The sequence below is a fragment of the Gopherus evgoodei genome, chromosome 8 (assembly GCF_007399415.2).
Source record: "Gopherus evgoodei ecotype Sinaloan lineage chromosome 8, rGopEvg1_v1.p, whole genome shotgun sequence".
Lineage (NCBI taxonomy): Eukaryota > Metazoa > Chordata > Testudines > Testudinidae > Gopherus > Gopherus evgoodei.
Window position 1 is genome coordinate 27,955,410 of NC_044329.1, and position 17,662 is coordinate 27,973,071.

Here is a 17,662-nt window from a genome sequence, read left to right on the forward strand (position 1 = left end):
TATATAAATACTAGTTATACTGTGCAGCTGAATTATTTAAAAATTGCTTGATAAACATGCACATACGTATACTTGTTTATCCTCTAGTGCAGGGGTCGGCATCCTCTGGCACACGGCTCGCCAGGGTATACATCCTGGCGGGCCAGGCCAGTTTGTTTATCTGCTGCATCAGCAGGTTCGGCTGACCGTGGCTCCCACTGGCCGCAGTTTGCCATCCCAGGCCAATAGGGGCGGTGGGAAGCCACAGCCAGTACGTCCCTCAGCCCGCGGTGCTTTCCACTGCCCCCATTGGTCTGGGACAGCAAACCTCAATCTGTGGTGGGTTTCTAGAAATATGGAACTTGGATCATTACTGTGTCATGAGGAATACTAATTATACATGTAGTTTAGAATAGCAATTAATACAAATTGCTTTAGAGAAAAATGAACCCCTAAAAAGATCTGCCTATTTGACTTTCTGATTGATTGGATTGAGTGACTTGCACATTTTTGCCAACTTCATTTATACTTTTCTCCAGTATGTAGGAGTGAATGATCCTCTAACCCAGGAGTTGACAACCTTTCAGAAGGGTGTACCGAGTCTCCATTTATTCACTCTAATTTAAGGTTTCACGTGCCAGTAATACATTTTAATGTTTTTAGAAGGTCTCTTTCCATAAGTCTATAATATATAACTAAATTATTGTTGTATATAAAGTAAATAAGGCTTTTAAAATGTTTAAGAAGCTTAATTTAAAATTAAATTAAAACGAAGAGCCCCCTGGACCAGTGGCCAGGACTCGGGCAGTCTGAATGCCACTGAAAATCAGCTTGCATGCCGCCTTCAGCATGCGTGCCATAGGTTGCCTACCCCTGCTCTAACCTATTTAATAACAAATATCCTCAGTCCACTCATAGAAGAAAACTACGAAGTAAAGGCAAGTTAAGAGAAATTTTATATATTAGTAAATGTCTTTATAAGTCAGTGTTGAGTTAGAGGTAAAATGACAACTTAGCTTCCAAAAATGTGTTCCTTGGTTTTATTTTTAATTGCTAGCCTTAGAATAAAAACTTGAAGAAGGAAAAAAAAAGTTATGGCTGAAGGTGAACAAGTGATACTTCTGTCACATTACATTCTCCTGTCTTTAAGGAAGGTGAACCTTTTAAATTGTTTGGTTGGTTATGGAAAGAAACTTTTCTTTTATGTAACTCCTGGAACTTAAATATTAGGTATGTTTACAATTATTGAGGAGATGATTAAATTAAAAAATACCTTTTGGCTTCTGCACTGAGAAGAGGGGAAAAAGTTATAGTTCTGTGTCCACATGGCGGTGCTTCATAAAGACTGGCACAGAGGACCGTTAATGAGATATGGAATCTTTCGTTTGCAGGTTGACAGTTCAAATTCAGCTCAGGTCAGTAGTATCATAAAGTTATTATAATCTGATGGCTATTCTGATGGCGTACATGAAATGGATTTGTAGTCTCAATTCACTTCCTCATGGGCATTTGTACATATAAAACAAAGTTCATATTAATTATCACCCTTGTCAGTTTCAGAAGGAAAAGGAATTATATTCTCAACCCTCAAGGTGTCCAAGCAGGTCAGGGCTGAGGCATACCTGTGGGGTCAAATTGAGATACCTGTATTGCTGTTGCTTGTTCTTTTACTGTTTATGTGAAGCTGTTAAACCAGCTACTTTGACGAGCACTCATATTGCGTGTGGACTCATGCACACAATATTTTTAAAAATAGCATTTTCTGAGTTAGTGTATATTTCAACAGAGAAGTCTCTGAGAGAGCCTGTGAAACTATATTAAGTGAAGTGAGGTTACATCTTTTTAAATTGCTTGCACTCATTATAATTCCACTAAAATGCTTGCTTCTCTCATCCTTAATTCCTTCTCTTTAGCTACATGATATATTTTCACCTTCTCACAAAACAAGAGAAAAGCCAAAAATTCTACCAGTGGAACCTTAGAGGGTTGGTTTGTTATGTAAAATGCTTGTAGCGTTTCAGATGGTCTAGGTTTTCCTGGGTATCTAGTGAGGGGAAACAAAGGATACTCTATTATACAGAGAGAGGATTTTTTATAAGCAGGGGAGAAGAACAAAGAAATTATAGGATTTAACAAGATTAGGGGGTGAGGAAGGATCAAATTCTAATATCTCATGTGAGACAAAATGCGATGCTGCATTTATGCATGTAGGCTCTGGACTTTTTTCAAGTTATACAGTGATGAGCATCTGAGATCAAAACCTGGCTGAGGGAGCCCCAGTCACTCAAAGGGAAGAGGCGTCTCTGGCGCAAGTTTCCCCTGCAGATCTGGGACAGAAAAGCAGGCATACACACAAATGAGGACTTTTCTCTGCCTATTCCTTCCCTTCATGATGTTGTGTCCCAGAAAAAACTAAGTGCGAAATGTAAAAGGCAAGGCTCTGCCAAAATGTAATGGAAAAGTAGGAGAGCAGAGAACAGATGCTGGTGTCACTGTTGGGGATATTTCTGAGGATCCTGCCTGCAGAGGGGAAGGATGTTGAGTGGGTGTTGCATTGAGGGAGATGTGGAGGGGAGTTAGGAGATCAGGATATGGAGTAGGAGGAAGTTCTAAGGCTGTAGGGGAGTGTCGCGGGGTGATTACCCACTCCTGCCCTTCAGCACTTAAAACAGCCCAGGAGAGGGCAGGCCCCTATAAGAGGCAGTGAGCCAGGAGCCCAGACACTCTCCCTCTGCCTGTAGAGGGAGAAGGGCCTGGCTGCAGGGAGCTAGACAAGGTACCTAGAGTGGAGCAGGGCTGGGGAAAGGCAGAGGAGCTGGGTAGCTCCTGCCTGGAAAGCCCCAGACTGCGGCCTAGCATTGGGCCAAGAGGTACTGGGGGTTGCAGGAGGCATCCCAGGGGTAGGCAAAGGCAGCAGGTCCAAACCCCTTTGCTGTTGATGAGTGGCTGATACTGCCGTCTACTCCAGTGAACAGGGGCTAGATGGAGACTGGGCAGTAGCCAATACTGAGGCAAAGTGGAGATAGTGGGGTGGGGGTTCCCCTGGGAGGGGGAGACCTAGTTAAAGGGGCACCAGGGTCCTGGGAGGGACACGGGGGCCAGTAGCTGAAAGGCGGATCACAGGCCTGCAGAGGGCATTCTGGACACTGGAATGAGCTAATTCCCCAGATGACCAGCAGGAGGCGCCATGGGGGTGAGTCCCACCCCTACAGGGAGGAGGGAGAGAGGTTGTGACTGATGTTGGAGGTGAGAGATTGGAGGTTGGAGCAAAAGAGTGATGATTGGGAGCCAGTGTGAGAGAGCCTGGGCTTGGAAGGGGAAGACCAGAAGTGTGTATTTGGAAAAGGGATTACAGGAGACCATTAAGACCCTTAAACCATTGCTAGTACAGAAAGACAGGGGAGAAATCTGCCATGTACAGCTGAATGTGTTCAACAAGACTAGGCCTAAAGCAACAAACTGATTCTGGAAGGGATTGTTACAGAGACCACACCCACATACCAGCTGGGAGCATGTACCATCCGTTTTTATACTTTCACTGTAGCCACAGTGCTCTATAGTTGGCCATGTATGGCAGATGAGGAGAGCAGTAACCATGTCAGTGGAGAAGTATAATATGGTAGCAGCTTTGGCAAACCAGGCATAAATTCACTGTAACTAGATGGCATTGAAATACAGGGCTCACCTGTTGATTTGTTTTCTTGTTATATGCTTGAACCCTCCATAAAAATGCTATTTAATTACTGCTGTCAAGTGACAGGGACATCTTCTCTCATACCTGCCAGGAACTCATCTGCCTCTAGGCTCAGTCATCTAGCAACCCAGTGAACTTGGCTGGACCCAACAGACCCTCCCTAAGTGACTGTGTTCCCTGATGGGTCAGAAGAGCCAACAAATCGTCATTTAAGCCCTGTAGCAACAGCACCATAGTGTATGTTTAATGTATTACACATCTCAGCTTTGGCATACCTGCTTCCTCTGCAGCCCTTCTAACCCTTTTGTGCTCCACTCCAGCCCTAATCCTTGCCTACCTCTGAACTCCTAACTCCTGGATGTGACCACTGGCTTGTCTTCTGGCACAACTCAGGCTCTGTTGTTAGGTTCTGTTCTGGTTTCTGATTCCTGGCACTGATAAGCTCGCCTCATGACCATACTGCCAGTTCTGCTCCAACCATTAGGCCAGACAACCTACACCTCAGTGTGTGACAATACTAAGATGTGAGAGGAGTTGGAGTGATGGGGAAACTCTAGAACAGCCAAGCTTGCAGGGAAGCTTAAGAAGAGGTTTACATTCTGTTGCTGCTATGTGAGCTGCAAGGAAAGCCAAACTCTAGGAAAACAGAAAATCTGACCTTGGAGCAGGATGGACTCCTCATTTGCATATATTCCCCTCAGTGGTTTCACTGTCATTTGTCATCCTTATATTGCATAGTGATTTCCAGCAACTTGAGTTTTTATCTTGGGTTGAAGGACATATTACAAGCCTGCTGTTGTTGGGGGTGGGGGGGAGTTCTAGAAAAACGTAATTCTGTGGAAAAGTCAGAAAACAACAAATCTTCTGCAAGATATTTTGGAATGTGGTACACTTTTTTTAATTTCCCAAATTTGAATCTGAAAAGACTTTCTATCAAACTCTGCTTTGCTGCAAAAGCATCAGAAAATTGTTTCCAAGAAAAACTTGTCTCCAGCAGTTTTAAAACTTTTTTTTTTTTTTTATAATTCCTGACATTCTGCTCATGCTAGAATGACTTGATCCAGCTGTTGTTTTATGTCATTTTGAATCATATCATTCTGGACTTTCAAATTTCTCTTGTTAAATATACAATACAGGGTAGTTTTAAATGTATCAGATCACAAATTATTCTTGAAGCAAATAGCTATTTATTTCCATTCTATAGTACAAGAGGCAAAATCTCAGAAAAGATATAACCAACATTTTTTTCTAACATCCTAAAAAGAGATCTTTTGTCAGAAGAAAACTTTAACACACTAAAGCTGGCTGAAGTCATATCATGTTAATTCCTACAAGCTGCTTTCATGTACTAATAATCAAATGTGACTGCTGCACTTTCCTTGCAGGCTTGTATATCACACTGGATAGAAGTTAAAAAGGTAAATGCTAGAGATGTGGGGGTTAGGGATGGAGACTCAAATTCTTGTCACTTGGAGGTTTTCCTTTTGCAAAATCCAAACCAGGGTTTGTTCAGAAGAGAATTACATCTTACCTGATCTTTCAGCAATTGTGTCAGGCTAAGGGATGTGGTGGGTGGGGGAAGGTTTCTTGGATTAATGGTTCTAGCTAAAGCTATTTCCTCATATACTCTGAGAAATTTATTATGGATTGACATTTACATGGATTTGGGAACTCTGTAGAACAACTGGGGAGAAGAGAGCAAGTAACCTTCAACGTGGTAAGACAACAAAACACTGATATGGTTTAAATAGGCTGAAGCTCTATTGAATCAATTCTAATAAAAATGTCCAGCAAGAACTGATACAGTATGTGTCCATGATCACCTTTTAATAAGTAGGACAGCCTGGGGAGATTAACTGAAGTTCCAACACCACGTCATCTCTACAAACTTCTTCTTAACTTAATCCAAGGAAAGAGATAGGAGCAGCAATTGTGGGACACCAAGTTGCAGCTTTGGTAAGGTAAGGGAATTATCTGCACTCCTCTGGATGTAGCAGAAATAGCCAGTCCACTGTGACACTTGCAGGAAATCTACCCCATCATTCCATGTCTTATGCCCTTCCCCCGTTGTCCCTTCCAGTAGCTCCACAGAGGTTCAGGGCGTGCTAGTAAGGGAACATGAACAAAGGGAGAGAGTGAGGACTAGCAAGTTGAAACCTCTGATGGGGCCCCAGGGTGTTTCTCTCTTCTCCCCCCTTGCTGAAATTTTCTCACTGCTCAGGCTCTGAGAGGACTTGTTCTAGGAGACAACATGAACAAACACAAAAAGTATGCAATCAGTGGGCAAAATCACCTGAACTTGATTTATTTTCCTTTTGTTCACATTCTGGATTGAGTTTGACCAAAATAAAAACACTGAAGGGGAAAGAATGACATGTGAGAAACATTCTTACAACACAGTTGTGGAATACTGACAAAGAAAAAGTCAAAAAGGGCTTAATCAATTAAAACACAGATGCAGAATACAGGGAAAATGTAACCATCTAAGGTAGATCCAATCACCACATTGTTGGCCAGTGTTTTTTTTTTTTTATTTGTTTGTTTGCTTTTTCCCCCATAACAAAAGCATTTGCTTGAGTAGGGGCTAAATCATAGGCAGTGTAAGAAAAGCTACTGCAGGACCAATGTTTGGTTCAGCCTCAAGAGCTTGTGTGACTTTACTGGAGCATCTGCATCAGCAGCACCCACTTTCATGTCTGAGATCTCCCCAAGGCTCCCAATTAAATGAATCTGTGCTAGGAATAGAGGAAGAGTTGGAGTTTAGTAAGCCAAAAATCAGTTTCTTAAAAGAAATGGAGGTGGGAAACTGAGCTGTGGTATTCCACGATGGTGTATTGATTATTGCAGTGTCTGTACATCCATTTGTATTCTTATTAGTTAATGTTGTTATACTAGGCACTAGATTTGAGAGTGGGAGGCCCCCTAAGAAACTCTGATTTTCTAGTTACAGCTACCCCATGTGAACTGCACTTTGATTACCATCTTGTGAAAAAGGAGATTAATTATTCATAGTCACTTGTTATAATTCCACAGAACTGCTGTCCATTATCACAGCATAAATCAGGAGTTCCTCCACTAAAGCAGTGAAGTTACTATAGATTTACTTTGATATAACAAAAATCTGATCTTGGTTCAGTTGGTTGGGACACCTTCTAGGGTCCAATTCATTATTTACACCCATAAAAGCCTGTTTATTTCAACGAGGGTTTGCAGCAGGATTTTAACCTATAAAATCTAAGGATATATCTACACTGCAGTTAGAAACCCACAGCTGGTCCATGCCAGCTGACTTGAGATTGTGTGGCTCAGGCTAAGAGGCTGTTTAACTGTGGTATAAACATTTGGGTTTAGGCTGCATCCCAAGCCCTGGGACCCTCTGACCTCACAGACTCCTAGAGCTGAGGCTCCAGCCCAAACATCTACACTGCAATTAAATAGTCCCTTAGCCCATGAACCTGGGTCAGCTGGCACAGGCCATCCATGGGTGTCTAATTACAATGTAGACATACCCGAAGTGATAGCAAATTGTGCTCTAGGTATCTGCATCCACATCTCCACTGGTAATTGCATGCAAGTATGGAACAGGGGGCCTTCAACTGTGGATTGACCCTTAGATGTTGAATTCCTTGCAGGAGGGAGTATGTTTTCCCTTTGTTTACTACACCACTGAACAAAGTGACACCGATTAAAAAAACACTAACAATTACATCAACAGCCTTATATTTTTCATCCCTGATAGCCTTTTCCTCCTTGAAAGCAGCCACTAGGGTCAAAATGCAAAAGGGCGGCATGCATAAGTTGTGGAGAAAATAAAATGACCTTAAATATTGTGAGTGGCTAGATAGATTGAATGGCTGAAGCACTTGTCATGTGATATGAAGCTTTTTCAGTTCAAGGTCACAAGTATAAATTCTTCCCAAGTTAGTAGTGTCCAAAAGCCCTTACCACCTAGAAGTGACATCGCCTAATAGAGATTGGAAATGGGAATGGAAAAAAACATGAAAAGCTTTTGAAAATGCCCTTGCAGGCTAATATTGTTACTCCAATGAATAAGTCTCTTAAAGGCTGTGAGCTTATGGCCATTTATCTGGTAGACTTGCTATTCATCTCCTCCTGAGTGTAGTGTAAATGCACTGTATTAGGGTCATGATGAAGAGCAAACCTAAAAAGTAAAGATATTAGAAATCAGCCAGCCAGCCAGAGGAAACTGTTGCAAAGGGAACTGTCGAAACAAAAGGTAACAGTGGGAGGGAAACAGCTGAAATAGGATATCTTAAAAGCAAATTGGGGGTAGAGGGTGGCAGTTTGAGGGGGTGTGTAGCAATGCCACTGTCAGGAAGTAAGGAGGAAGGACTGAGTGTGGTTTTTTAAAACTTGCATGTCCTTTTGTTCCAAAAATATTTCCAAACTATTGGAAGCAGCAAGGATATACTAAAGCTAAATCTTGTCTTAATTGATCAAAAACCCTAAACTCATGTATGCATTTCTAGACAAGAGGTAGCAATGATACAAAAGGAGGATGTATTGGAGCCCAAACCCACTCTTATATTTGAAGGGGGAATAGTGGAGTCAAGAAATGTTGTGTCCACTTCAGAAAGTTTAAACCTATTCATGCATATCGGGGGATTGATATGCGGTGATCAGTCCCCTGAAGGTTTGATTTAGTGGGTCTAGTGAAGACCCGCTAAATCAACTGCTGATTTGCTTTCACATCAACTCCAGTACTCCATCGGAATGAGAAGCATGAGGTAAGTCCAATAAGTCGATCTAAGGTGCTTCGACTCCAGCTATGATATTCATGTAGCTGGAGTTGCATATCTTAAGTCGACTTAGCCCTGTAGTGTGGACCTGCCCTAAGAGGTGCAAAGCAGGGTGGACTAGCAAGTGTTGGATATCTTTCAGTGTGGGGCAAGATGAACTGATCTAATTGCTCTTGCCTTAATGGCTCATTTGGAAAAAGCAGAACAGGAAGTGAAGAATTTTCAGACAATACTGATAATAAGCATAGATTGGCTAACATCACACCCACAAAACTGAACACTTCTGAACTTTTGGTTGTAGAGTTTACCCTGTGGACCCAAATCTAGATCCTAATTCTACATTTGGGACTTATTTCAAGTTGATGAAATTTACGTGAAAGGGCAGCAACTGGAAATCAATAAAATATTCAACTCTGGAAAGTCAGCCTGGACCCACTGGACCCCTGAGCCAGCACCGGCTGCTGCAGAAGTCACAGAGGTCATGGAAAGTCGCAGAATCCATGACCTCCATAACAGACTCGCAGCCTTAGTGATAGGATGTTTTTGTCTTTTATCATTTTTCTCTGTCAGTTTCATTTGAGAGTGTAGAGCTGGTGAGAGGGAAAATTGCTAAGGTCCATCTATGACCTAAGCAATTTGCTCAGAGTCACACACAGAGTATATGGCAGAGCTGGGAACGGAACCTAGATCTCCTGAATCCCAGTCCAGTGACTTAACCATAATAGGACTATTTTGTGTGACAGTCAGTGGATGGCCCTCAGCACTTTCCTAGCCACCAGACTTCTGTTATAAGGACCAGATGATACTCACTCAAGAGTTCTGAAGCAACTTTGATGTGATACAGCAGAGCTATTGCTTGTGGTATTTAATCTACCCCTTATAGCAGTTCTGTACCTGATGACTGGCGGATGGCTAATATGACATTGATTTTCTTTTAAAGGCCCCAGAGGCAATCCTGGCAATTACAGGCTATTAAGCCGAAGTTCAGTACCAAGCAAATTGGTTGAAACTATAGTAAAGAATAGAATTATTGAACAGACAGGTGAATACAATATGTTGGTGAAGAGTCAACACATCTTTTGTAAAGGGAAATCATTCCTCATCAATCTATTAAATTCTTTGTGGGTGTCAACAAACATGTAGACACAAGTGATCTGCTGAATATAGTGTACTTTGACTTTCAGAAAGCCTTTGACAAGGTTCCTTACCAAAAGCTCTTAAGCAAACTAGGCAGTCATAGGATAAGAAGGAACACAGGCACTGACTTTCCAATGTGCCAAGGCGTGCTCGACCCCCCAGCTTTTCCCCAGACCCTGCTCCACCCTCATCCCACTCCATTCTGCCCTCTCCCCTGAGTGCGCCACGTCCTCACTACTCCTCCATGCTGTGAAACAGCTGATCGTGGGGAGGGGGAGGGAGATGCTGATGGGGGGCTGCTGGTAGGTGCTCCGCACCCACCATTTTTTCCCTTTGGGTGGTCCAGCCCTGGAACACCTATGGAGTTGACACCTATGGGAGGTAAGGCCCTTTCATGGATCAGTAACTGGTTTAAAATATAGGAAACAAAGGCAAGGAAAAATGGTCAGTTTTCACAGTGGAGAGAGGAAGATAATGGAGTCCAGCAAGGATATTTATTGGAACTATTACTTTTCAACACATTCATAAGTGATCTGGAAAAAAGGGAAAACAGCAGTGGCAAAATTTGTAGATGGCACAAAATTATTCAGGATACTGAAGTCCAAAGCTGACTGTGAAGAGTTACAAGAGAATCTCACAACTGGGTGTCTGGGCAACAAAAGGCAGATGAAATTCAGTGCTGATAAATGCAAAGTTATGCACATTTGAAAACATAATCTAAACTGTGTATACAACATTATGGAGCCTAAATTAGTTATCACTCAAGAAAGATCTTGGAGTTATCCTGGGTAGTTCTCAGAAAACATCTGCTCAATATGCAGTGGTAGTCAAAAAAGCTAACAATCTTAGGAACCATTAGGAAAGAGAGAGAGAATAAGAGAAAATATCATAATGGCACTATATAAATCCATTGTATGCCACCCATTGAATACTGCATGCTGTTATGGTTGTCCCAGCTCAACAAAAATTATATTAGAATTGGAAAAAATTCAGAGAAGGGCAACAAAAATGATTAAGGGTATGGAACAGCTTCCATATGAGGAGAGATTAAAAAGACTGTGACTATTCAGAGTAGAAGAGAGAAGATTAAGAGGGATATGACTGAAATCTATAAAATCACAAATGGTGTGGAAAAAGTGAATAGGGGAGTGTAATTTACCCCTTCACATAACACAAGAACTAGGGATCACTCACTGAAACTAATAGGCAGTAAAACAAAGCTAAGGAAGTGCTTAACATAATGCTCAGTCAACCTGTGGAACTCATTGCCAGAGCATGTTGTGAAGGCCAAAAATATAACTGGATTCAAAAATAATTAAACCAGTTCATGGAGAAAGTCCATCAATGGCTGTTAGCCAAGATGGTCAGGGACATAGGCACTTGCTCTAGTTATCCTTAAACCTTTTGTTGCCAGAAGCCTGGATGGGGACTGTACAAGACTGGTATTTAGGGCACTGGATGAGGTACACCACATATTGTGATTAGGTATGTTTAGGATTCATGGATCTTGAAAGGGGTGTGAGGGGAGGGGTGTTGATCATCATAGCAATGGAGATACGTTTATAGATTTTGCATCTATTGTTCTGGAACAGTCTGGTGCCACTTTGAGTTGGTGCATCCTGGTCTGTGGGGAACTTGTTTCTTGATGAGGTTGGAGAGGTTGGGAGGTAGTTTGAAAGCTAGATAAGGGGGTTTCCTTCCCTCCCTTCCCCTGCTTTGACTGGAGAGGTGTTGACAGGCCACTTCATCTTGAATGGTTCCTTGATATATGTGTTAACTACTTATTCTAAACAATCTGTTCCACCTTGTATTCAGCTGTGATCTATGAGTACCTTTCCCAGACCTGAAGTAGAGCTCTCTGTAAGCTCAAAAGCTTGTCTCTCTCACCAAAAGAAGTTGGTCTAATAAAAAATATTACCTCACCTTCCTTGTCTCTCAACTATATGCATACTGAGGCATTTTAAAAGAATGCAAGATGCTGGTATTTAGAAAAATAGATGCATTCAATTGTGTGGTGTTAGAGATATCCAAATGAATTCATTTTAAATTCATCATTTTCCTACTATTGCATTCTCTCATACTAAATGGTGTTTTTCGTAAGGTCCCAGCTCGTGGAGTCAGGTGATTATATGAGAATGTCAGCTTCAATTTCTTTTTAAGGGAGTTTTTAAGGTTTGTAGTTGCAGGAAAAAAATGTGAATTGTAAAGGTTCAAAGGGAAATAGACTTCCAAATGTATTTATTTTTAAAATCTCGTGATGTTTAAGCCAATATCATGACTTTAAGGTGGCTGACTCCTGACTTTTGTACATGAGCCCTCATATAACAGGACTTATCACCCCTATACCTGGCAACCAGCAGCACCACTCCTCAGAAGAACTCTGCTTTGTTTCACTTTACATTCACCTTGGTTTTATTGAACCACATTTTATTGAACCACACTCACCTAACCTTGCCCTAGCTGGGGAGGGAGAACTCATTATAATAATATCATACTAATGAATGCTCATCACCAAAGTCCTTTCTCCCTCCTCCCGTGCTACTTATAAATACTGTAAACACTTGTCTCTGTCTCAGGTTCCACTAGTATTTTTGATACTTCTGAGTATCAGGCCAAATACACTAAGGGCTTGGCTACCCTGGAGCGTTGCAGCGCTGGTGGTGGGTTTACAGTGCTGCAACTTAGTAACTGTCCACACGGGCAAGGCACATCCAGCGCTGCAATTCCCTGGCTGCAGCGCTGGCTGTACACCTGGTCTGCTTGGGGTGTAATGATTGCAGCGCTGGTGATGCAGCGCTGCTCATCAAGTGTGGCCACCAAAAGCGCTGTTATTGGCCTCCAGGGTATTAGGAGGTATCCCAGAATTCCTGTCCACAACAAACCGGAAGAATGGCTGAACTCCGAGCTCCCCGGAGCTACTTATCTAAAAAACAAACACAGCTGCTCTTTGCTCCAGCGAGTGAGCGGAGGCAGGGGAATTGCTTTGGAATGTTCACAGCTGTTTGCTTGAGGAGAGAGGGGAGTTCGTGTTGAGCAGCTGCTTATGTAGTCTGAACGCTATTTAGGAGTGCATAATTTGCATTTAGTGAGTAAGATTGGGGTGGGGGAAGGGCTCGAAACTTTTAATATGATTGAAGGTAGGTGCTGTGTATCTTCCAGTCCTTAGAACTTGCAAGGAAGGGAGCTGAGAACAGTGTCAGCTCCAAAAATCCACTCTCTCTGTCTCCTCCACGCTCCCTGTCACACTCCACCCCACCCCCCTCTTTTGAAAAGCACGTTGCAGCCACTTGAACGCTGGGATAGCTGCCCACAATGCACCACTCCCAACAGCACTGCAAATGCTGCAAATGTGGCCACACTGCAGTGCTGGTAGCTGTCAGTGTGGCCACACTGCAGCGCTTTCCCTACACAACTGTACGAAGACAGCTGTAACTCCCAGCGCTGTACAACTGTAAGTGTAGCTATAGTGCTGGGAAAGCATGAATGGTGAGGGATCAGTGGAAAGGTAACTACAGTAGAAAGAAAATGAGAACCATATTGAGGAAACAGCATAGGAATTTTTTTTCTTTTTCCACATTCAAAAATTCTCTTTTGAGTTTAGTTAATTTCTGACTTGTCTTTCAACCCTATAAAGTCTCAAGTACATTCCTTACAGTGAGGTCTTCTTGCTTGGGGCAACTTATTTAAGCAAAATGGACTAACTGTAACTGACATGGATTTACTACATGCAATACTACAGTGGAAAGCTTAATTTAAACCCAACTATAGGAGCAAGATATGTTCCTACTAACTGGAAAAGTAAGTATAATTCCCTTCCTACCTGTAGATATCAATGTCTCCCAAAAACTTTCAGAACAAGTTTTGGACTTTGTTATGATGAGTTCTTGGGGTATTTCTGTTTTGGAGATACATTGAACCCTATTTGCTATTCTGTTTTCCATACAGCAGCTTGGCTAGGCTGGGAAAAGAGGATATTCGCATTTTTAAAGCCCTCTTCTCTCTTTTCCACCCCCCTTTATCATATGAATCAATGTTCTTGAGAGAGTCAAAGTTCAATCCTCCTGGTGCATTACAACACCTTGCATTCTAATATTAGAGAACCAAGTCCCATTTTACTTTGTAATGTGAAGCTTTACTTTGGCATTAATTTTATTCAGAAAGCAGCTGCACGTATAAACAGATTCCTTTTAAGCAAAATGGGAAAATATACATTTATCAAATAACTTCCTTTCAGTAATGCTGCAGCAGTCTTTATTGCATCAAAGCTGTCAGCAATCAGCCCATCTTTCTGAATAAAGATGTGCCAAATCATAGAGCTGAGTTAATACTGAATAAGCAATGAATGAGTTCTAGGATAGTGTCTGTCTGTCTGCCTATCTGAGCTTTTATAATATCTATTTATTTCTGCCTATATCACATAGCTATGGCAAATAATTATTTATTTCCTAAACAAACATAGAAAGTGACACTACCAAGATGAAAATCACATTATTTTTTAAGTTCATTGCCTGGAATTCTAATAATACCTCATTAAAACTGAGATTTTTTTGAAAATCAAATTTACTTTCACTGAGTATCTTTTACCTTTGCTGATGTGTTTTTCTATATAGCAAAATGAAAATAATCACTTCTACTTTCAGTGGATTATAAGTTACATGCTGGTTCAGCACGGGGCTATTCTGTTTTCATTTCCAACATAAGAAATTGTTTAAACTGCTCAAAACAATTTTCCATTTGTTATTGCTTTTGTTTTAGTTTAGTTTTTTTTATTCATTTCAAGAAAGTATTTGTTTATGTTGGACTTGATCCAGCAGTGTTGATCGAGGAATTCTATCTGCGTGAATTCTGTGTATAAAATGAGGGTCAGAATATCCATGTTGCCAAAACTTGTGGACAGGAACCTTAACCATTTGACTGCATGGAGGGAGAGAGTACTGCCTCTGTAATAATTTTCCACCTCCCTTGATCCTCTTTGCTGGGCCTCCAAGGTTTTAACATGGAATAGAGGATCAAGCACTCTTCAGCCTCTGGATTTCAGTGAAGAAATCAGGGAAGGAGGTTAAATGATTCTTAGCACTCCTTGGCTGCTGCTTGCTGTTGAAGATCTTCAGAGAGACTGTGTAGCCCAATCTATGGATTGTGTAGTAATTATATTGATTACTTAAGAATTCTCAGTTATCACTCTGAGGGTTGACAGATTCTTGGCCAAGATCAGTTGCAGTATCATTAAAATTACTGTTCAGTTGGGAATTCCAGTGTGCACAGTTGCAACACTCACACTTCAGGAACCATTTCTATATTTATAATAGTTTATTAATACATTAGCAAAGTCACAAACACTGTAACCCCTCAAGTTCGATAGAGATAATACAAAACATCCATATACTCTCACGACTCCTTGCAGAACAACCTGAAGTGCTAGCCATTATCTTCATCAGCGTCATCAGCTTCCTCATCATCACCAGCAGCGAGCATCTTGGTACTTCCCAAGGGCTACATATCTTTAGCCTTTTCACACAAACAAACTTTTATAATATGTTATGCTGATGCCACTCTGTCTGATGTATATTCGGTCTGGGTTTCTCCCCTCTGACTTATTTGTATTTCCTCACCCTACTGATGTTTGGGTGCTCTTCTAAAGGTTAGTATATTAATGATCTCAACTTATTATCATATGTGAGTTTGTTGCCATGGCACTCTTGTGTTCAGACATCTGCAGATATTCTATTCTTAAATATCCAAAAGCTGGTGTTAGCTCGTATCATAAACAGATAGTTAAGGGTTAATGCCTCTTTTACCTGTAAAGAGTTAAGAAGCTCAGTAAACCTGGCTGACACCTGACCAGAGGACCAATAAGGGGACAAGATACTTTCAAATCTTGGTGGAGGGAAGTCTTTGTTTGTGCTCTTTGTTTTGGGGGTGTGTTCGCTCTTGGGACTAAGAGGGACCAGATGTTAATCCAGGCTCTCCAAATCTTTCTGAATCAGTCTCTCATGTTTCAAAATTGTAAGTAACAGCCAGACAAGGCAGATTAGTTTTATTTTTGTTTTCTCAACTTGTAAATGTCACTTTTTTGCTGAGAGGACTTTACCTCTGCTTGCTGTAACTTTGAACCTAAGGCTAGAGAGGGTTCCTGTGGGCTATACGAATTTGATTACCCTGTAAAGTATTTTCCATCCTGATTTTACAGAGATGATTTTTATCTTTCTTCTTTAATTAAAAGCTTTCTTTTTAAGAACCTCATTGATTTTTCCTTGTTTTAAGATCCAAGGGGATTGCATCTGGACTCACCAGGGATTGGTGGGGGAAAGGAGGGGGGATGGTTAATTTCTCCTTGTTTTAAGATCCAAGGGGTTTGGATCTGTATTCACCAGGGAATTGGTGAAGTCCCTCAAGGCCACCCAGGGAGGGGAGAGTTTTGGGGGGACAGGAAGTGCTCCAGACACTGAAATTTTTGGGTGGTGGCAGAGTTACCAGATTTAAGCTAGTAATTAAGCTTAGAAGTGTCCATGCAGGTCCCCACATTTGTACCCTAAAGTTCAGAGTGGGGAAGGAACCTTGACAGCTCGTGTTCCTGTGGTTGACTGATGTCCTTATGGACATAATTTCTCCTTACATGCTCTATTTCGAGTTCCCCAAAACTTAGGGGTGACCATTAGGCCATTTATCTGTGCCAGCATTCATAGGCCTCAACACTAATACTAACCGCTGAAGCCAGTGTCTTATAGGTTATAGTCCTGTAGGTTCCTTACATTACTGCTGAATACAATAAATGCTAAAGCTAGCTCTGTGGGCTACAGCTGTACCCATGTAGCATAACTCTTGCTTGAGATATGCTGCACCAGAGAGACAAAGAGCTTCCATTAAGAGATTTCCATGCCTTCTTTGTTTTGGGATGGAAGGGTTTTAATCCTGCCCACTCTACAGATCCAAAGCCCTGCCCCATAAAGGGCCTAAGCTTACTGAACACAGGTATTTAAACCTCAAATGCTATCTTGTTCTCTCCAAGATAATGTTGTACATCATGCTCCCAAGATACATAAGTCTCTTCATATGACTATATAATTTTGTCAAGTATCAGAGGGGTAGCCGTGTTAGTCTGGATCTGTAAAAGCAGCAAAGAATCCTGTGGCACCTTATAGACTAACAGACGGTTTGGAGCATGAGCTTTCATGGGTGAATACCCACTTCGTCAGATGCATGTGACGAAGTGGGTATTCACCCACGAAGGCTCATGCTCCAAAACGTCTGTTAGGATTCTTTGCTGCTTTTATATAATTTTGCTAGCTGATATAGAAGTATACCCTAGAAGTAATGGTTATTAGGCATGTCTAACACAACACAATACATCCATAAGGAGTTTGGGGGATTTTTTCAAATCTTTTACTTCCTTCCTGCATGACAACCAACTTATTTTCAATCAGGAAGAAGTGGATGGAAGTGGCAAGTAGTTCAGTGACACCACATAGATGTCATGGCTGGGACATGGGTGGTGAGGCCAAGTGGGTGGGCCCAGAGCCAAAGTACATGACCAAACTCAGAAACCAAAGCTGGAGTTAGAAGCCAGAATCAAAGCAAGGCAAAGAAGCAAGGTCTGTCATAGCCAGCTGAGGATCTATCTACTTCAACAGACAACTTCCTGCTATCCCTTAAGTAGTTCAACTGGACCAATCATGGACCTCAGGAGTCCCCTTCATGCCAGTCATGCCCTTTGTGGTCAGCACCTTGTATGGTGCGTGGCTGCACAAGGCTTACAACCCATCAATCGCTGTTCTTTCAGAGCTGTTGGATGGTAATGTGGATATGGCAATTGCTGTGGGCCCAGTAGACACAGGTTCTAGCCCAACAGACCCTCATATCTGGTTGCAAAGCACTTTGGTACCAGTATTTCTATCCTTCCACTTAAGCTGACAACATCATGGTGATCAAGGAATATGTGGTATGGGACTGACTCACTACTATGTTACTCCAGTTTCAAACTGATGTAACACACATCAAAATCAATGGAGTTACACCAGTTAAAAATTGTAGAAATAGTGGTGAATCAGATGCACCATTATCTGCAGCTGGAGAAATAAGAACTCATCTCTAA

General features: G+C 41.7%; 1 protein-coding gene across 1 annotated transcript in view; it reads left to right on the plus strand.

Annotated features, from left to right (window-relative positions):
• TENM2 (teneurin transmembrane protein 2) overlaps positions 1-17,662 on the plus strand; it is a 1,578,682-nt gene that overhangs the window by 109,662 nt on the left and 1,451,358 nt on the right. The gene's annotated exons all lie outside the window — the stretch shown is intronic.